This window comes from Rhinolophus hipposideros, assembly GCF_964194185.1.
Source record: "Rhinolophus hipposideros genome assembly, chromosome: 26".
Lineage (NCBI taxonomy): Eukaryota > Metazoa > Chordata > Mammalia > Chiroptera > Rhinolophidae > Rhinolophus > Rhinolophus hipposideros.
Window position 1 is genome coordinate 3,541,489 of NC_138072.1, and position 18,302 is coordinate 3,559,790.

Genomic DNA, 18,302 nt, shown 5'->3' on the forward strand with positions numbered 1-18,302 from the left:
AGCTTCAAAAGTCATTCAAATATAAATCATTTTAACTATGTGTTAGAGAAATGTATTTCCTTCAGATGATGTGTTCATATATCTTAAAATGTTCACCTTATATGATATTTAAGTGAGAAATTACAAACACTAAGATACTTTTAATGATAAGAAATCATGAAATTACTGCTATGCAATTTGCTCTGTCTTTTATCTTTGCAACTAATGACATCATTTTTTTCTATAAATGTATAGCATCCAACTTAAACCAATAACTCTCAACTTAGGCTGCATTTAGTATCTCTTTGGAAGATTTTTTTTATAAAGTGCTAACTTAGGAGATTCTGATTTAGATGCTTATAGCTGTTGCCAGGCTTTCTTTAAGCCTATTTCCTAAACTGAAAATAAAAAAATCATAGATGATTTTGTGAAATTAAAGTACTCCATCTATTGCCTGTTATACATATAATTAACATTCAGGAAATGCCATTTTTTTTATAAAAATCTAAAAGACCTTTGTAACTAAGTTGTCTTATTTTCATTATTATTTGACAAAAGGAATATTTTTGCAAAATTTTCATCAGGCCTGATAATGATGATCTGCTATGCTAAGACCTTTTAGGAAGGCAGTAATGACATAGCCCTAGGCCAAGTCCTAAACATATGAATTTAGATCTGACTGCCACCAGTTAAGATTCAACTACGCAAATTAGTGTTCGGAGCCCTATTTCCCTGTCCTGTGAAACGGCCATATATATGACATCTCTATTCTATTGGCTAGCATTGGCAGTAAGGACTAAACAAATAATGTCTGAAACATATTACGTATTCAATAAATGGATATTGGATGTGGCTTTTGAAACAACATAGAGGTTGGGAAGACGATTTGTAATTTTGAATGTGTTATAACTAAGATGCAGAACACACTACAGGTCCTTCTCCCTTTAGTAATTCATCGATATACTCACGGCAGGCAGAGCAACACACTGAAAGAGTCTACCTTTTACAAACATGACAAAGACTATTTGCATTGATTCTTTTTCACATTCTTATTTTGCCATTATGTTTGATAAACTACTTGAAATGAATGGGATATTTAAATATTCTATCCCAACAGTTTATATCAGCATTTCTCATTTATGGCATCTGCTGAAATTTCTTTTAATAAAGTCTATTCCTTTATGGCTGAAATTGCAGCATCTCAGAAGAGCTCTTTTTATATTACGAGAAAAATGAAAGTACCCTAGTTTCATTGAAATGCCATGAAAACAGTTTAGGATGATGTATGAGACTCTCAAACCAATATAATATATTTATATCTCGGCATGAGGTTAAAAAGATTATGGACTTTACCTTTCAAAAGGCTGTGAGTGTATCAAGCTGTCACTGAGCTTGTGTGGTAGATTGTTAACATAATGGTCTCCAGTGAACCCTGCTCCCTGCTTCTGTGTCCCATTGCGATGTGACTTTGCAGCTTATTCCATGAGGAGGTGGAATCTATTTCCCCACCCCTTGAATATGGGTTGTCTTGTGACTGCCTTTGCCTGTAGAATGTGAAAACGTTACATTGTTTAACTTCAGAAGCTAAGCCTCAGCACACAATACAGCATTCACTCTCCTTTTGCTGGAAAAGTGAGTGCCCGGAGACTGCATGTGAAGAATCTCAATTTGGCCTTTCCAAGGATGAAAATTCCCATGGCAAGGAGGGCTCATCCATCCCAGCCACCCCACCTCTCTAGCTCCCAACACAAAGAATCATGCTGACCCACAGAATTTCGAGAAGCAAAAGGGTGATGGTTTTAAGTCACTAAGTTTGGAGTAATTTGTGATGCAGCAATAGGTAACTAATAGAGTTTGTAATTGTATTATGAGTGGGTCCCTGTAGTCTCGTGAGTACTAAAGAGCATGCTTCTAATTATAAAATATAAAACGTTTTTATGTCCATGTATTTAAACTTCAAAATTTGACCTATTAGAAAACAAAAACAATGTAGCACCCCAGCAACTGTGACTATGCACATCTACAATTCATACCCAATAAGGATCATTTTCTCCTGAACAAAATGACTGCAGGCACTCATTAAATTATTGAATCATTACACTATTATTTGAATGAATGATTGTATGAATTATGCTATTAATTATAATTAAAATAATCATCTACACTTCGATCAAATTCACAGGGTAAAAGTCCATACGGACATGATTTCTGCAACAGAAACTATACACTCGTACTCCTATTACCAAGGAGGGAAGGTAAAAATAGTAAGCCTAGAGATAGAACAAACAAACTCTTCAGTAGAACAATAGTTACGAGAAGAGATTTCTGAATATAAACCTAAACATACTATAAATTATAGTGAGCTTCAAGTCACACGAAAATAGACTTCACAGATAATTTGATTACTTTTATCATCACAAATTTTAAGAAGAAAATAATCTCAAATTGGCTCACAGGAACATAAAGTATGCGTTCAGCAATTTGTCCTCTTAATAATAAATTCATCAAAGTAAAGAGATTCATATTTTAAATTCTGGGATGAGACCATCAGTCAAATCTTTGTTTCACTATATATTAACTGCATGGCCTCAGACTTCTTAATCTCTTAAACTGGGAGTTCTTCGACATGTAAAATGAAGATAATAAGTTATGATCCTATGGCGTTGTTAGGATTTATAAAAAACACTCACAAGAACATCAGCCACGAGCAATTGGTACCAATCAAATTGATAATTATCATGAAACTTGAGTGCCTATTTTTTATCTTCCTAACAAATCTGCATGATCTTTGTCTCCAGGAAAAGTAACTGAGGAATGCATGTGATGTTTTACAAAGAGCTTATTATAGACATTTAAAAAGCACATAATTCTTAGCTTGCCCGTATTTTCCAGAAGAATAGAAAGTTGTCTCCGAGCATGAAAAATGGTAACTGGAGATCAATTTAACTGATTAACATAGTTTTAAAAATCATATACATATATTAGTAAAATGAACAGACTAATGTATTTAAAAATAATAAATCATCACCACGTTGAAATTGCTCCCAAAACAGATCATCATGTTAAAAGAAAAGATATCAGTTCAATGGATACCAAAAAAAAAAAAAGTGTGTTTGAGAGATACAATTTAGCACCCATTCTCAATGAAAGACAAAGAAAAAGCACTGGGAAACTACTAATAAAGGATCCCTTAACCTAAGGCAAATTATCTATACAATAACCTAGAAGAAAAAAATTAACGATCACATATTGAAAGTCTATCTTTAAGAATAGGGACAAACGGGGGTGCCTACTGAAACCACTTGTCCTCAGCATTTCTTTGGAAATCCTAAGGAATGCAGGAAGGCTACAAAAATAAATAAAAGGAAAAAGCATTGGAAAGTCAGAAATAAAACTGCCATTGTCCACAAATCCTAAGATTCTCTGCAAAGAAAAGTGAAAAGAATTTTCTTTTCTCCCTATATATTTTTTCCTAAGGGGGAACTCATCCATTTATCTGATTTCCAAAATTATATCTCTTCCATGAACTCTAGTGTTTCCATGAACTCCAGTCTCTTATCTCTAACTGCCTAGTCAATCTATCTCCTTTTAGACTTCCATTAGCTACCTCAAAATTAAGATATCTAGAAATACTTGACTTTCCTTAACCTTAAATCTGTTTCTCCCCTATTTTTTCCAACACCTAGAACTCAAGCTAAAATCCCATGAGTCAGTTTTCCATCATTTGCTTCCAATCTTTCAAGTCCTGTAGGTTCCCCTCCTTGTATATCCCAGGCTTATGCACTGACACAACCCTACTACATGGCATGGTCATGTTCACTCACTGTTTCAAAGCACATGCTTTGCCTTTTTCCCTTGGGATTCCCAGTTGTACCCACATGCTTACTGCTGCTCTTCACATACCCGGGCACATGGAGACTGCCGTCCATGTGTTAGAGGTGGCAGCTACATCTGCAGACCTCCCAGGCCAGGCTAAATTCACTTGTCTCTTTCCAATACATCGATGTCAACATGCTTTTACATCATCATTATTTTTAAAAGATTCTTTATGTTGGCTTACTTTTGTCACTCTCTGTAGATCAGAAGTTGAATGGTAATACTATAGCTTAAAGCTCTTTTCCAGTGAGATATATTTTAACCAACATGCTTATTTTTTTAAAGACAAGGCAGTTGGTACTGTGACACAGGAAGACGTGATGGCAGTGTTCCATAGCCATAGCTAATATAAAAATATTGCTTTATACCGTCTTGTATTCTCTGTCAACCTCTCGTGGGACTAGCAAATCTAGGAAAGCCTTTTCAAGGTCAAATGTCTGATGGGAAATCCACTGAAAAAAGAACTAGGCCTCTACATTGTTGAGTCCTTCATAAATTGTCTCCCTTTGGTTCCAAAACCATGATGAAAAAGGCAAAACATTACGGTAGCTCAGTTTTCAGACATGTTTTTGTAGCCTCAAATTTAATCAGAATAAAAGCAAGCCCATATCTCTTTCTCAACTCTACATTCCAAAAGTCACACACACACACACACACACACTCACTCACCCAAAGGAAGAAAATATGTACTTTACTAAGAAAAGAACTCTTTTACTGAAAAGCCTTGAATGAACCAATTTGTCTCCAACCTAGTCAGATGAAATTACTCAGAAAATCAGTGGGAGATGATGCTGTGTTATATGAGTAAATTAATTGCTAAATTTAGGTTAACAGTCTATTCTCACCCCCCCCCGCCCCCCCCACCTCCCAAAATAAGTGTTATGTGATCTGTGAATATTCAATTCCCTTTCCTCTGTCAATGAATTTTCTTTCCACTACTAGGCCCTCTGAAAACCTCCCACTTTATTTTAACAGATGTAAGAAGATATAAAAATCAAATTGGGAAATTTTCACCCACAAGTAGCCGGAAAGAATCTAAAAATCAATTTGCAAATGAGTTGGTGAATTTTATATGAATTTTATTTTCCATGCTTTGATTATGGTACTTCATAAGTAACAGAATTTGAATTATAGTTCATGAATGAAAGGAAGAATCATACCTCAATAGTAAAGTGCTGACTGAACGAAATACTTCCTACTTCACAACTAGAACATGCCTGAAAGAATGAATCATTATTCTAGAGTGGTAGGAGTTAGTTCTGGGAATTCAAAAAACTCAATTGCAGTAAAATTTCAATGGATAGGCAAAAGTAAATAATTTTTTAACAATATCATTGACAATATTGTATAAACATATTTTTCTTAGAGTAGATAGTCATGGTTGCCATTATAAAAACAATGTTGTTTAAAATCCATGCACATATACGACACGTGTGTGCACGCATACAATTCCTGAAGAAATGATTTACTAAAAAATGGTCTTGTCTCAGTTTAGCCACCATCTACTTTTATATGTAACACCAGACATTCTAATGCCTCACTTTTTTCTACCCAAAAAAGAGAGTGGAAAAATGTCTCCAAGCAATATAAATATTGGAAATGATCTTAGCTGTTTCTACATAACATATGTGTGTGCAAGGCTTGAATTTCACCAAATGGTGAGGTGTGAGTTCTTCATGCTGAATAATTCCTTCATTGCCCAGATAACGCCCCCACACACATCGTTTTAAACTTCATACTTAAGAACATAATGCTTTGAATTCCTATGTCTTAAAGTGAAAACACCAAAACTTTGAAAATCTCCCAATTTTATTTTTAATTTTTGTGCAAGTATAGTTGACGTACAATATTATATTAGTGTCAGGTGTACAACATAGTGATTCAACATTTATATATCTTATGATGTGATCACCACAATAAGTCTAGTAACCACATGTCACCATACAAAGTTATTAGTGTTGTTGACTAAGTTCCCTGTGCTGTACCTTGTATCCCTGTGCCTTGTTTATTTTATAACTGGAAGTGTCTACCTCTTATTCCCTTTCACATTTTTCATGCATCCCCCCCATGCCCCTCCCCTCTGGTAACCTCCAGTTTGTTCTCTGTGTCTATGAGTCTGTTTTGTTTTGATTGTTCATTCGTTAAGTTTAGATTCGACATATAAGTAAAATGATAAGTATTTGTCTTGGACTTACTTCATTTGGCATTCATACAACATGAAGGGCCATCCATGTTGTAGCAAATAGCAAGATGTCATTCTTTTTTATGACTGAGTACTATTCCATTGTATATATGTACCACATCTTTTTTATCCAGTCATCTATCGATGGACACCTAGGTTGCTTACATGTCTTAGCTATTGTAACCAACGCTGCAGTGAATACAGGGATACGTGTATCTTTCTGAATTGGCGTTTTCATTTTCTCTAGAAGTGGAATTGCTGGGTCCTACAGTAATTCTATTCTTAATTTTCTGAGGAACCGCCATACTGTTTTCCATAGTGGGTAGTAGATCAATTTACAAACCCAGCAACAGTGCACGAGAGCTCCCTTTGCTCCACATTCCCCAACATGTGCTACTTCTCGTCTTTTCGATAATAGCCATTCTGACAAATGTGAGGGGATATCTCTTTGTGGTTTGAATTTGTATTCCTCTGATTATTAGTGATGTTTAGCATCTCTTCATATCTCTGTCGGCTATACGTATGTCTTTTTAGAAAATTCTCTAATTGTAGATGGAAATATTTACTCTTTCATTTTTGTCTTGTTGTGTAAATCATCAGAACCCATGTAACATAAAGGCATGTTCAAAAACAGCCTACTTGGAGAGTCCTTAAATTTTTTTCTGTCTTTCCTCACTATTTTTTACTTTAGAAAAGATCAAACATACACGGTTTAAAAATTAGACAATGAAGACCTGTATTGCTGCATTTATATTCAACAACTGTTAACATTTTTTCATGTGCTTAATCTTCTCTCTGTGTACACACACACACACACACACACACACACACACACTTTCACTTCAGTATGCTTTTCCTAAGCCTGGATTTTTAAATTCAGTTTTACATCAATATTTTATTTTTCCTTGTATTTTAAAAATAATTATATAGAAATAAGTTGGGATTTACAGAAGAATAGTAGTGTAGACACTACAGGGCATTCCCACATACCCTGCACCTTGTAGCTTCCTGAAACATTAACATCTTATCTGGCCACGGTCCCCTTAAATAAAATGAAGAAATTAACATTAGTGTGGACTATTTTTTAAGTGAAATACACGCTTGTCTTTTGCTCCTCTCAACAAAATATCAATAACACACTTTTTCTTCCTTTTGTAGCTTTTAAAAGTTTAATATGTGGATCTATTAAATAGCTAAATCAGCTTTCCTGTTTGTTGTTTTTGACAGTTGATTACATTGCCATCCAACATTAGGTATTTCAAGCCATTTTCTTGGGACCACTTAAAATTAAATTAACTCATAGCATCTCTGTTTTTCTCCATTAATTTTCTTAAAGTTGTATATTTCTCAAAGACTCAATATCATGGCTCTATAAACTAGCGTAGCATATTTCTTCTCCTGTCTTTGAGAAGGGACAGGCATATTTTATCATATCCTAAACGAATGACTTTCAGTCCGTAGCTTCTTGAAATCAATTTTTGATAAAGAAGACAGTGCGTATCTATCCTCTTTTGCTTTCATTTTCGCATTCAAAACTTTTTTACTGAGTCCTACTGTGAGCGATTGGTTGTTCCAGGCACGACTGCTTTAATGCTGAGCAGAAGGGACTAACTGTCTATTCTAATGGGACATTTTCTCATTTTCATTACCTCTCACCCTTTAATAATCAGGGAGCCAGCGTCCTTTCGTGTTCTGATCAAGAATACCACTCCAGCTGAGCCTACGTTTTCCACATGGAGCTGCAGCTGTAACCTTACTGCCCTCGCTCCCTCCAAATACACCAAAACTCATGATTCCATCTGTGTTGTAGTCTCACTAGATTTTGCTTGAGGAATTTAGTTGATCTGATGGACCTATTACAGACAACAAAGGCTTGTATAATTTCAGATAATATCTCCATCCCTGGAGTAATTACCTTTGCCTCGAGAAAAGTCTCTTAACATACAGTTTTTAGTGGCAAAAGGAGTTCCCAATAGTAGGATAGCCAGCCAGTAGAGAAGGCAAATATTATAATGGGAGGTTTAGGGGATCTAATATTGAGTCAAAGCATAGTGTGTAGGAACATCATAACTTCCTGTTGTACACACACGGACGCATGTGTGTGTGTGTGTGTGTGACTGTGAATTAGGCTTTACTGAACAACTGGAATGTTGGAGAAGTACTGAGATGCTAATAAAAGTTAGAGGTAAAGGTATAAAATTTACTTTTAGTAACAAAGTCACTTCAGGGGAAATGTACAGTGCAGGGGAGAGGACAAACAGGACCTCATGGGGTGATTATTTAGGAAGCTATTATAGCTGTTAGGTAAAGGATACTGAGAGATTTGACCAGAGTGGCCATAACAGACATGAAGTGAGAAGAGATTCACGAGTCAGTTCAGATAATCTGTAGACTTAACAAGCAAACGACTGTGGGAACCAAAGAGGGGTGAGAAATCACTTTATTTTCTCTGTGTAACTCTCGTCTCTTTTTGGTCTGTCCTCACATTGAATATGAATTCTATTACAGCAGTTAACTAATTGATTTTTAATTGCTGAGCTGTCCACTTCACTCTAGAATATTAGTTTCTTAAGTGCTTTATATCTCCAGTGATGAGCACGGCTCTCGACTCGGAGTGTCTTGTTACCATAGTACAGAATAAGACTTGAAAACTGAACAGATCCCGTACAAATGTTAGAAAGTAATGCTGTCATTCAGAAAAATAAAAAGAAATATGCACAAATACATGAAACAGCTATCAAGTATATACAACTGATATTTCATCATGATGAGGTAAGAAAGTAAAGTGACAGATGTAACACAGAGAAAGAGTGCCAGAAATCTAAATACAGGTCCCGGTAATATTTTTTCCATGTGAATGTCAAATTAAAATGTATGTTAGAATGCCAGCATGGAGGTAATGTTTGGAGCTGCTTGATAGGGAGCATTGGTCTGAGTGTGTTTTCTGTATAAAGTGGTCTAAGGATGTATATGCAGAAATCCAAAAAGGATGGAGACATCAGCTAACAATTGTTCACACATTTACGTGAAGGTTTGGGGAAGTAATTAAGCTGCACACAGCATTAACATAAAAGAACATCTGTTACCATTTTATTTATTATAAGAATGTGGAAAGAAGCAAAATTCCTAGGCATATGGTAACAAATCCACAAGATATCGTGTGTGTATGGGGTTTATTATAGCCAACCATAAATCAGTATTAGACATTATATTAAAATGAAGGTCAACACAAATTAAACAAGATATGAAATTCCTTAAAGGAGAATAAGAATCATATTCATAATATTAATGTAGAAAATTATATTTATTTTCCTATAGAAACATGTCATACGAGCTAGAAGGGGATTTTTTTGATGATGGTAGTTTCTAATTGATTTATAGATTTTTGCATTTTCCCAGGAAGTCCAAATTATTAAGCATAATTAATGCCATGAAAAGAATTGTGAATGGTGCTCTCTAAGCAGAGAACATATTGTTCACTTAATTATGACTTAGGGGTTATGTGTGTTAGACTACAGTAATTTATTTATGTGAACTGAAATATTATTATTTTGTTGGTAAAAGTAATCTACTTATGACTTTATAAATATGTGCAAGCAGCATCATGTTACTTTTTTTTTTTATTAGTTTCAGGTGTCATGTTACTTTTTATAACCCATGATCAATTCTCATTTAATATTTCAATATAACAAAAACTTTCATTGGTGGCAAGTTCTCACTTAAAACATCAAACCGTTCTGTGTGATAAATCTTAGGAACTAGAACTGAGGCGTCAACCAATGGCTACTTCCTTCTTGAAAACATTAACTCAGCTTCCAAAATGGAATGAAAAATAAAGCAATATAAGAGAGGGTCGTAGCTATTTTTAAAAATCACCAAGGTAAATGTAATTAGCTGAGATCACTTATTTCCAACAAATTTTGGAAGTTTATGTGTTTGAAAATAAGAAGACGAAATCTGTGATGTGTTGAAACCGCAGGAGGTTAGTAATTTTGATGAAATCAGATTCTCCTTGGATTGTTTATTCAATAGTCTTTGGTTTTCAGTTTACTAAGATTCAGTTTCATGCAGAACTAAAAAAAATGTATGTAAAACCTAAATTATCATAAAAGAGGTTTTGAAGACTTGTGTGATAATAGCCTGAAAATGATTATCAAGTGGAATTCCTACGTTAAATAGTTTTTAAGACACTCTACCAACACGGCCTCCAGAAATGTATAAATCAGCTTTGCAGAAGGGGTCATTATTCCTTTTACCTTTTGCCCCTTAGTTGAATGAAGAATAATGTAAGAACTATATTATCGTTGTTGTTATGCTGACAGTGGCAGCTGAAATTTTTATAGTGCTTACTATATGCAAGTACTACTGTTCTAGCATTACTTAAAGGTTAACCCAATTTTTATCGCAACCTTATATGGTAGTATGTTAGTTATCTATTACTGTTTAACAACCCCCAGATTCTGTGGTATAAACAATAAACAGTTATTATCTCATAGCTTCTGTGGCTCAGGCATTTGGAACAAATAATAATTAAGATAGTTGTGATGCTATGAAGATGTCAGCTGGCGCGTCAGTTATCTGAAGGGGCTGCTTCTAAGGTGGTAAACCCTTCCCTCACGTGGTTGGCAAGCGAGTGCTTTTTGTTGACAGGAAACCTCCATTATTTACTTCATGGCCTTTTCCTTAGGGTCACTCGAGTGCTCTCAGGATGTGGCAGCTGGCTTTCCCTAGAGCAACTGATCAAGAGAGAGGAAGGCAGAACCCCAGTGTCTTTTCTGTCATAGCACTGGCAGTCACCCTGTCATTTCCGAAATGTCTTACTGGTTACACAGAGGCACCCGCTTCCGTGTAATGGGAACTACACAGAGCATGAATACAAGGATATGAGAATTACTAGTGGTGGTCCGGGAGGCTGGCTACCTACCACAGGCAGAGCCTATTATTATTCCCATTAGACAGATGGGAAACTGAGACCCAACTGATATTAAGTAAAATGCAGATGGTGCCATACTAAGTGGGAGGGCCAGGAGTTGACCCCACATTCTCAGTCTCCAGAATGAGGGCCGTTAATATGTGGCACTGCTGTGAACAGTTCGTTTTAATCTTCAATTTTTTGATTACTAACAGTTGCACATTTCCCTGCATCCACACCCATTTGTGTTTGCATTTGTCTATAAAATACATCCCTGTGCCCTGATTTTCTACAGAGGTGACTATTTTTCTCTTAGTGAAGTACAGAGATAATTCATATTTCAAAGTTATTCATAGTTTGACTTTTTATACATTGCACTTTTTTTCCAGTTTGCAAGTTGTCTTTGGGTCATCTTTATGGTGTTTTTAACTCATGGAAGTTTAATCTCTTTTTTGCACATTTACCAATTTCATTTGTAAAATTTTTGCCTCTAGATTACCCATGGATTTACCATTTAATAGTTTAAATCGGTTTACTTTTACATGAGTTACTATCTTTCAGACAGAATTTTTTGCAACTCTTAGGATTATCTCCAGGGCTAAAAAGAGTGCACGGATAGTGAATGACTGATATGCCAATCAGTGTGGCCTACAAGCCTACAAAAGACGAGGTGAGAGTTTCCTCTGCAATTTTGCCCAGTGTCAAGGCACTGCCAAAAAGTGTTGTGACAGATAACATATGACAACCATAAATATGGTCATGGACTGTCATTTGCCTGGGAGGATCAGGCCAATAGTGGCATCTCCCCTCACTGGTAAGACAAAGATGTAGACTCCCATCAGGGCATATTATCAGGTATTGTCTATTTTTATAAGAGAAAAACTTTATTTGTCATGGGACTTTATAGTTTAATGCATGCTGCCCTGTGTTATTTTCATCTGAGGTTTACATTGTGCTAAGATAGATATAAATACCTGAACCCACTTGTTTCATATGATCCTAGGCAGAGTTGCTCGAACACTTACGTGCTCAAAGCCATGAGGTTCAAACTCATGCCTTATCGACTCCAAATCCACCGATCCTTTAGCTCAAGGGCAGGAGAGGATCTGCCTTTCTCTTATCCTTGCTTTTCTTTATATTGCATTTCTATATGTAAGCACCGAGATTATGTTACCCCATAGAATGCTGGTGTCAGAAGATCCCTTTTCCAGTTTAACCGACAAGAATACCCTGCGAGTTTGAGTGAAAAATGTATGTAATAGAGTATATACTGGGACTTGACAGGACCCCCCCTTGGTCCCAGTCTCCTTTACACTATTCCAACCTCACAGTGCCCACCGTCCATCTTCTGTCTTTCTGTTTTGCTTATCTAAACCCTCTCCTCCCACCTCATCAAGAGTTCTAACGCAGGGCTAATGAAAGTGTAGCACAAAGACCAGTTTCCATCCACAGACTTACTAAGCTACAAGACAAATACCGCAATCAAGAACAAGCATTTCGAAACCCGATAGCGACCTGACACCCAAGTGCATCATGAGTGTGAGGTCTCTTTGCAAAGCGTATAGACTAGTTTGGGTCATATTAAAATCATAGGTGATTCCCAAGGGGCATGAGTCCTGCACCAGACATGCACAAGAGCACTGCATCCCCTGCCATGGTCTGGGAGTTAGAAAGCTGAAGGCTCCTCCGTTCTCAGGAATAGCTGAGAACCTTATTGTAATATTAATACACCGTCATTCTGGATTCTCCCTGTGTCTCACCTCCCGTTCTTCCATTCAGCCCTCCAAACTCTATTGTCTCTTATGTCAGTCAACCTCCCATCCATCTAGCAATTTCCTTTGTTTTTATTTGTTATGACTCTTGATTGAAACTAAACAAACATACAAATGAACAAAATCCTACACCGATAAATCCTCTTCTGCTTAACTGAGCGCTCCTGGAGAAAAGCAGTTGCTCAGTGAGTCAGATTCATTTCACACACCATCCAGGCGACTCCAAAAGACCCATTATAATATTGCGGAATTTTATGCTCATCAGAACACTCTCCTACTCTTGCAGTTACCGTTTCACACTTTCTCTCATATCCTAATTCTTAGCTATGGGAAGCCAATACGTGAAAATGTCCTCGAATGTTTGCTATCGTGTTTTCCAAATGTTTTTTCCTTTTCACGATTATGTTCTGCTTTCCTCCTATTATTAATACAATAGGATGTCCTGTGCACCTGTAGGCTGGATCCCATTGCCTCTTGCCCCATCTTCAGTCTTGTGACACTTTTCTCTCTTTGGGATACTTTTCTCTCCTTAATCTTCAAATATCTTTTTGTTGTTGTTGTTAATTTATTTCCATAAAAATTTAAATGTCCTCCTACTTCTGATTTTGTGTGTTTTTAAATTACCTTGTACAGTTTCTTCACCTTTCAAATAATGTATTCTTCATTATCCTTAAAATCTTAGTTTAAACATTGGTTCCTTGGCCATGCTTTTCTTGTTATACCCCAGGGAAGGAAAGGTATCCTTTTGTATCTTTTATAGCACCTGAATTTATTTCCTTTATAACATTTAATTACAGTATATTTGTTCTTAATAAATCTACAGATATTTCAAAATCCCATTTGAATCAGAGACTCAAATCATTTTAGTCCGGCTATACTTTTTCTTTGCGTGTATCATTGAAGAGTAACAAAAGTGATTTCAAGGTCAAGCTTGGCTACATTCCTCCCAAACTTCCTGATCAAATGAGGGGTGTTTGGGGAACATGGTTATTGTATTTTTTTGAGCAGTATGACAATCTGGTAGCAAGTAGTAACCTTTCAAGTGGCTGCAAAACAAGGGAAACCACTAGAATACATCATTCATTTCAATGTGCTTGTTTAATCAAGTCAAGAATTGTATAGCTTTTGTACAGTTCTTTATAGGCAGTTTGAATTTAAATTAATAATGGATTTATGAAATTTACTTCTGAGTATCTGATTTTTATCTGAATTCTGTTTAAAACAATATACATCATTGAGGCTTAATTATATGCATATATAAAATCATTGAGGTTTAATAATATATACGTACATACCTACAGATGTATCATTTAGCATAAAAACTGATACTATATATATATAATATATATATATAATATAAAAAGCTGATATTATATTATATATAAAGCTGATATTCATATTATATTACTATTAAGATAATTCAATAACTATATCATGACTCTCATAATATCAATAACTATCATGGATTAGTGAGGAAAGAATACTTTCGGTTAGAACCTAAAATAATTACACTTCTGAGAAAAATGATTTTTCATAAAATATTGATTGCTATTTTTCTGACATGTTTTAAAGGAACGGAGATATATAAAATTAAAACTGTCTTGCTCTAGAATTCAGGCAACAATTCCTTTTTGAGCATTTAATTAGTATGACACATTTAAAAAACATGACAGCTTGAAAAAAATATAAGGATTCAAGCAATTAGATAAACACAAAAACGCTTTTTATACTCAGTATTTTTGAAATGAATCAAATCCGTTTTTTCAGAATATTGCCAATCTCAAATTGGGTTGAATTCTATACATTTAGTAAGCATTCTTATATTTAGATCTTGTGGAACTAAATGACTTTTAAAGGTTTACTTAAAGCTCTTGTTAGCCATGTAGTGGACGACTGGCTTATAGTATTATAGAACTGGCAAAAGTCTCTGATGTATGTGCACTTACACGTACGTGCACACACACACACACACACACACACTCACCGATTGCTAATTTATTGATTAAAGCAATAGGATCAAAATAAAAGTCAATTATTAGAGATTATCTATTTTCCTCTAAGAAATATAAGCAACTTGCATAGAAATCAACCCTCTTATGCTTATAATGTTTAATAAGCAAACGCTATATGACAGATTTTATAACATAATTTGTTCAGTGGATCTCTGTAATAAACTTTCTCCCCATAAAATAAAAACAAATAATATGGAATTTAAAAAATTTACCCTGGTTTGCATTTATGTTTAAAAGCTCCTTTCTAAAGGATATTTGATTTGTGTAACTTAAAATCCAGGACTCGAAAGGTTTAGTGCACTTTTTACTGTTTATTGCTTTCCAAAGGGCTGTTACCTAGCAACTGCATGGAAAAAGCTTTTAGTATTTTAAATCATATAAGAGCTCAGAAAATACTGAGAGGCAGACTTTTAAAAAATATTCTGACTTGTCAAAAAGTAATTAGCAATTTCACGTTTCATAAAAGAAAGCGGACTTGCAAATAGGTTCGACTCATGTTTATCTATAAATTTCTGTCTTTAATTATAATTGCTTATCGTAAAAGCTTTTCAATTAAAAATAAAAATAGCAATAAAAACAATCTCTATCTTAAAAGCTTTTTCAATTAAAAATAAAAATAGCAATAAATACAATCTCATGTAATCCTACCATTTTAAAAGTCATATCCCCCCAAACTGTTCCCACCCCTTAAGGTAGTTACAATTATCAGTATGATTCCTGTTCTCCCAGTTATTCCTGCTTATTCAGACATATATGTGCACACATGGAGACACATAGAGAATTCGGCATTTTATAAAACTAGTATCGTGGTTTAACTGTATACCGATGCAGTTTTTTGTTTTGCTACGTCACTCTTAAAATATATCATTGGCATTATTTCAAGATAGTTTTGAAATCTGTTTTTATTCTTAATGTTGCATGACTGTGATAATATATGTTTAGAATTTTTAGAATCTGTTAGAATCTGATCAGCATTTTATACTCAGTCTACTTTTCTCCTCGGAAAACCTTGTCGGGTAAATACTATTAATGTTCACAAGTGAAGACAAGTTAGCCTCACAAGGACAGAAAACTCGTGCATGGCCTGGTGTACTCAGTGGTGATGCCATTTGAGCCCATGTGCTTATGTTTTATCAGCAAGCAACAGGGGAGAAAGATCTAAATCAAAACCAACCAACAGAAACTTTCAAAGGTCAAGAAGAAAATACTCGATAAAGTATATAAAACTTTGAAAAAGGAAATGCTTTCTACAGCAAGGGAGGGAGATTATAATAGAAGCCATAAAGAAAAAGTGGACAAATTTGATCACGGCTAAGTTGTCATTTTTGTCTGCATAATCAAAGCTGGATTTTTGCCACATATGTCATCTCACCAGCAAGGACTGAAAAAAGTTTCGGGAAAGTGATTTTGTCAATATCATTCGAAGTTCCACAAAACCTAGTCAAGTGACCCTATCTAACTCAAAGGGAAGCTGAGAACTGTCATTTCTACCTGGGCAGTCATGCACCCACCTAAATCTGGGAGATGAGTCAGGAGAAGTGAGAGCCTGTTACTAAAGGAAGAAGGAGAGAATAAATATGGGGTCATAGACAGTTTGGTTTCACCCACAGTTCAACTCTGTCCACCCAAAGACATATGTGCAATATTTTTCCTATAGATAAAAATACTCATCAATTTTAGGAAAATTACTTCAAGTTTACATCACTTGCTGCATCGGCTCAAAGTTCATGATATCTGGATAATGCAAAGTCAGTTCTAGATGGAGTTCCCAATGGTTTAACAACAGACACACTAATAAATTAGTTAGCTACCCCCACTCCATATTGGTGGAGCAAGATAACTGCAATGAAATACTGAGTTTTGGAAAAGGGAAGAAAGGGAGGTACACAACAGGCATTGGTCCACAGCAATGATGAAATCCTGTGGGACATGAACTCAGAGATCTTCCAGTAAATTCCTTGATTAGACACACATTCTGCTCTTGGAGAATAACTCCTTTGTCTATTCATAAGCATGTCTCCTTGTTTACTATTCTCTGTGGCCACAGAGAAAGTTGAAATTGGAGCAGATTTCTTCCAGTCCTTTCCATGTTTCAGTAATTGGGCTCTATTTTTTTCTGCAATCCATGCCAATGAAGATTATGATCTAGTTCAATATTCTATCATATTCCTTTTCCAGTGTCAATCATACATACTGATTAAATTGATATACATTTTTTTCATGAAAAGAGTATTGATTTTACTTTTTATCTAGCAAGGAATTCCATGACCATTACCATTAACGCACTTATCTAGGATCATGGTTTTCAACTTATCTGATCCAATGCCTCATTTTTATAATAAATATTTTGTAACGCTTTCTTTAATACGCTGGAAGGAAATCCAGAGTAAATCTATCTACACAAATATATTTAAAATGATGAATATCCTAATTGTAATGTGAAGGAGAAACAGAAGGAAATAATGGATAATAAAGAGGCATGTATTTCAGTGTGTAAATGTTCAGGTATGAACACCCAGGAAACACAATGGAAAAGAGAGATTCTTGCACCAATAAGTGTGTACCAGGCACTGACACAGGTCATATTAGCAGTTGTCCTAAATTTGTACTGATGACTCACCTACAGTGTTAACCAGAATAAAGTAAACTTCCTGTTACTTTATACAATAGTTGTGTTTTTAGATACATCAGTATACACTAAGACACTGAAAACCATTCTTTATATTTCTGTGTATAATTGCCTCCAGTGATGTATTCTTTACTTGGTGGGTTAATAGACACTGCAACACTTGTACCTAACTGTAGAAAAAAAGAAGAAATAAAGATGACTACCCAAATCTTATTAACCATAGTCTTCCTTCCATTTTCCACTGATGGGTATAAGTTTTGAAGAATTAGCCCGTTACAGCACAATCCTCCTTCTGTCATCCCCATCCAGACACAGTTACACACATTCACTGACAAGGGAAGGAAGGGGACCCATGGAGGTAAATATGATGGGACATTCCCAAAGTAGCACACAAATACCACCTTTCTCATGGTCCCCTACTAGAAGAAATACGGTTGGTACATTCTAGTAATGGAAAGTTATTAATAATTGCCTTTGGTATGGCATATATGGTAATCATAGCTTCCAAAATTTCTGATACAGTTTGGATTTGAAATATTCTGTCTCATGTCATAATAAATGTACACAGTTTCCTTAGATCATATGTTCAATTTTTGCTTTGAAATTCATGGATTCCATATGTTTTGCTATCATATGAATCTAAAGTAATAACATTCTGTACTTAGCAGTTTTGTCACTTTATATTCACAGACTGGCAAACACACTAAAAAATTATTTTGAGTAATATTGAAATAGTGGCTTAATGTTGCTGTTATTTGGCAAATATTTTATATATTTTTCCACATTCAAAATTGGATTTAGAGTCTACTTGCATTTCTGTAAAATATTGAGAATAATGGTTACGCATTTTAAAAATGTTCCTTAAAGATCATTATAATATATTGACAAGCAAGAGAGAGAATTATTATTGAATTTTTAAAGAGTAAATCCTGAAACGTAA

General features: G+C 35.1%; 1 protein-coding gene across 9 annotated transcripts in view; it reads left to right on the top strand.

The window, feature by feature from the left end:
• Positions 1-18,302, top strand: part of KCNT2 (potassium sodium-activated channel subfamily T member 2) — a 230,867-nt gene that overhangs the window by 124,232 nt on the left and 88,333 nt on the right. The window lies entirely within an intron of this gene.